Here is a 4,377-nt window from a genome sequence, read left to right as displayed (position 1 = left end):
GAATGGTAAGGTTCAAAAGACTCTTAAGGGTCTGACAATAAGCTAATAATCCTTTAAATTGGGTCGCCCGACTCTGCCGGTCAGGTTGCTGCCATGCTGATAGATGCGCCCAAGGGAAAAGTGTGTGCGGGGAAGGATGACGACGGGTTCTCGACCCGCTGCAAGAAATTTCAACTTTCCCACCTGACCCACCTCCGATCGCGCCCGCATGGACCCTGGAAAATTCCAGCTTGAGTGTCGTATGTCTGGCTGCGATTAATTTTCTGGGTTCAGTGCTAATTACATGTTCCAAGCCAAATAAACCAGTAAGGAGACACTGGGTTGCCCCAGTGTCATCAAACAAAAGTACCCCTTTTTAGACAGGCACAACTAATAAAGAACAAAACCATTCAAAAAAAAGGAAACTTATAAGCTTAAATAATAATATTATTACCAATGTCCAGTCCCTGCGGTGCCAACCAGTCGTGGATACTGCATGCTCCTTCTTCGGGGCCACCCGGCTGTGGACAAGGCCACGGAAGAGATACAGGCAGCCCATTGTGTAACGCGCCACTGATAGGGAGCTCGCTGATTTGGGGAGGGGAGTTGTGGGGGTGGGGGGTTGGCGGCTACAGGATATACTGCAGCACCAAGGTAAAGGGCTGCAGCAGCTGTTTAAAGGGTGGATCTATTTTTACTGGCAAATCTTGGGAAGAAGATTGTTTGAAGTCTGCAGATAGATTTTCAGACACAGCAACAGAACTGCAGCTTCAAGAAGTGAAGGAAAAGATTATTGCTCTGTTTGAGACTCGGCACCCTTCGCACAGTAAAGTGTGTGGCAGCATCTGGTGCAGAATATAAATTTGGCCTGAAAAAATAAGTTTAACATGAAACGGAATTTCCAATATCATTGCAAAGAAGTGTAATATATTCTAGGTTAATCCCAGCAGTGCCCTTGACCTTAAAGAATTAATTGTGACATCAGAACTCCTTTTTAAAAACCCAAGTTAGTTTTCTCATGCAACATAACATCCTTCTGTTTATTTCTGTCTTTCTATTGATTTTGTTTCGTATCTGTGTTTAAACAGGGAACTGCTGGTGATCTCATCAGGGCAAACTGGCCTGGAGGAGTTATTAAACCCAACAATCCATAGGAGTTGAATTAAGAATGACAGGGTTATAGGTATTAACTTGGGATGACTTTAACCCATCTTAATGGGACCATTAGGGGTGGCACTGGGATATAATAGTGACAGAATATTGAAAGAAATCAATACAAGTACTCCCTCAATCTGAGGAGAAAGAAAGAAGGACTTGCAATTATATAGCATCTTTCATAACCTCAGGACATCCCAAGGCATTTTACACACAATGAAGTACTTTTGAAGTGTAGTCACTGTTGTAATGTAGGAAATGTGCAAGCCATATTGTGCACAGCAAGCTCCCAAAAATAAATCAGATAATGACCAGATAATCTGTTTTAGTAATCTTGGTTGGGGGATAAACATTAGCCAGATCACCAGGGAGAATTCCCTAGATCTTCTTTGAATTGTGTCATGGGATCTTTTATGTCCACCTGAGAGGGTAGACGGGGCCACTGCTTACCTCTGAAAGACGGCACCTCCGACAGTGCAGCATTCCCTCAGTACTGCACTGGTGTGTCAGCCTAGAGTTTGTGCTCAAGTCTCTGGATTGGGATTTGACTCAGATGCGAGAGCTACCACTGAGCCACAGCTGAGGAGAGCACCACTAATAAAATTAAATCCACGGTCCCATCAAACTGATGGGAACATAACATAAATTAAATCATGATCTTGTTGTTGTGTTCAATTATATAATTGACGGTCTGCGGTGCCCACCAGTCACGGAAGACCTTGAGCGTACCAATGGGCACTGCTGGGCTCCTCTCCAGGGTTACCCGGGCTCGGATAAGACCAGGCAAGAGAGGTAGGCAGCCGGAGCGACTCTCCCCATGGGTCCCGCGCATGGTTGGGCAGCTGTGTAATCTGGACTGCAACTCCAAGGGCCACACACCATCCCAGCCAAGAACAGAGGGGCCAGCTTGCATCGCAGGAGCATGACTGAGAGGCACTGCTCACACGTCCAATGAGGGAGTTGTCAGTCCCATCAAATTTCCCGTGCTACATGGCTAATGGACATCTCCCCAGGGCACAGGGAAATTTGAACCCAGGTAAGGGAGCCACTGGCCAGCAAGTTCTGGTAAGAAGTCTACTCTGAGCAAGGCTAAGAGACCCCTTTTTTCAGCGGGAATACTTACTGCTGACTTCCCATCTACTTGCCATTACACCTGCTCGCTGCTTCGACCCGCTGTGCTAGAAAGTTCACCAGAAATCTTTCTGTATGACCTTTGTGTTTAATCACTTATTTGATGATTTTTGTTGTAATTCAAGATGGGATATGCTAATGCTGGGGAATAGAACATTTCCCACTTCAGGCGTTGACAGTCTTGAGCACAGCCAGGTCAGGTGGCACATGGTTGAAGATACCAAATAAAACTACCTCTACTCTGCCCAATCTTAGAAGACCCCCTCCCTCTCTCTCTTACCAGTGTGAATCTTTCAGCAACCCTCGTGGTCTCGCTGAGTGAGATTGCCAGTTTAATGCCATCGGTGGCCAAAATTGAGGCAATCTTGTGCCACTGGGATTGGATTGTTACTGCCCAAACTTATGCAGCATGGGGCTCTTACAGCCAGCGGAGAGAGAAGATCTTGACCCCGAGTCGGTCTAGGACGCAACCCAGGTGCCAGAGGTGAAAAGGCTGCGTCTAACCCTCGGAACCACCCATATCCCAGTGGCCCCCAAGCGTATTAAAAGCGACACTAATGGTCAAATTCACTCTTTAAAACAATAAAAGCATCAGGCGTTAGAGTTTCCGCTTTGGGCACAACCTGGAATTGCACTCAACATGCGCTTGAAATTATTCTGGTTAGGTTATGCTTCAGTTTCCGCTAAAATACATTTGCATAATCACAAACATAAAATCTACAATGAACCAGCGCAATCGGGCAACTTAATAGAAAGTAATCGTTTATTTTTTTCTTATGAAAAAGTATTTCTTGATGTATTTAAAAGAAGTAACCTGGTCCCGTTTTACTAATACAGCTGAAAATAGGTTTATCAGCAAAAATAAGCATTTTTAATAAGAGTGTCCAGTCCTCCACCTGTGAGTAACACGAGTTACTCACTGAAAATGACATAAAAAACTACACTGAGCCATTTAATAGTTTCATTGGTGTACACTAGTCAGTTTCTTAGTAAATGAAATATTTTTTGATATGAATAAACTTTTAAGCGTGCCGACTAGTGCCTGTGTGCCTAAAAAAATGAACACAATTTGAAGAGCCTTCCCGAACCAGCACAATCTCACGATGGTGACCTGGGGGCGTATCCTGTTTTGTGGGTGGGACCTGAACCGGGCGAATTGAATCTTGAACCAGCGCAAAAGATCGCGGAAAACAAGAACGTGAGTGTTTTTGGCCGTTGGCCACTTTTTCCTGATCTTTTGCGCTGTTTCGGCAGATTCCGCCTGGATTGCGCTGATCTTGCTAGCTGAAACGAGTGAAAACTCTAGCCCCAGATTCTATCCCAGTGTCATGTGGCCGACGTTTTTGTGCGAGCTGATTGACTCTGTGTGGTGTATCGTTTGATATCCTAACATGGCTTTTTATCTGATAGGTTGACGGTGGGCCCAGCTGCCGACTGTAACGCTCTCAACGTGACATTATCCCGGGAAAAGCACCAGCTGTTCCTGCCCTCACTGATTACAGCAACGCAGAATCTGCCGTGTCACAGTTCGCTGCCATGGAAACCGCTACCTGCCTAGCCAGCCGTGGTTGTGTATTCTATTTCAAGTGTAGTGCTTCCTGCAGGATCCGTAAAGGTCAGGCTGGGGGGGTTAGCAGAAGGGCAGCGCCAGATCAAAATGAGGAAAAGAACAGAATACGAAAATCCTATCCAGCATGCCTTCAAAGGTTTTTTATTTAGTTAGCTTTACAAATCACTAAGTTAGAATAAAATACTTTCGCATCACATTGTCAAAATGTCTCGAATCGCTTGACACAATTATTGGGCCCGATTCCACCTCCCTCCCCCACTCTCCCACAGCCACCTCCCCGCTCCCCAACCTGGTGGAAACCGGACGGGGGGGGGGGGCGGTGCAGTTAAAATGAGTGTAGTCACTTACCCCCTCTAATCCCACTGCCTTCCCAAAGAGCAAGCTCTCTTTAAATATGCAGATCCAAGCCCGACCTACAATTTTAGTTGGAGGCCTGAGCAGGGGAGCATTGACAGAAGACGTTCAGGCAGGTAAGTAAGCGAGCAGGTGTAATTATATTTAATTTTAGGTTTCCTTGTTGGCCAAGACCTCCCTTGGACCTC

General features: G+C 45.8%; 1 long non-coding RNA gene across 1 annotated transcript; it reads left to right on the top strand.

Moving 5' to 3' along the window:
• The first annotated feature begins 3,415 nt into the window (after positions 1–3,415).
• On the top strand, positions 3,416–4,029 carry LOC147108340 (uncharacterized). Its single transcript, XR_015080715.1, has 2 exons — positions 3,416–3,463; positions 3,676–4,029. It is a non-coding gene; the product is annotated as an uncharacterized LOC147108340 (long non-coding RNA).
• The last annotated feature ends 348 nt before the right edge of the window (positions 4,030–4,377 follow it).

The sequence above is a fragment of the Somniosus microcephalus genome, chromosome 13 (genome assembly GCF_052327205.1).
Source record: "Somniosus microcephalus isolate GS21.2 chromosome 13, FLI_Smic_1.0, whole genome shotgun sequence".
NCBI classification, from domain to species: domain Eukaryota; kingdom Metazoa; phylum Chordata; class Chondrichthyes; order Squaliformes; family Somniosidae; genus Somniosus; species Somniosus microcephalus.
This window is presented reverse-complemented; position numbering and strand designations above follow the sequence as displayed.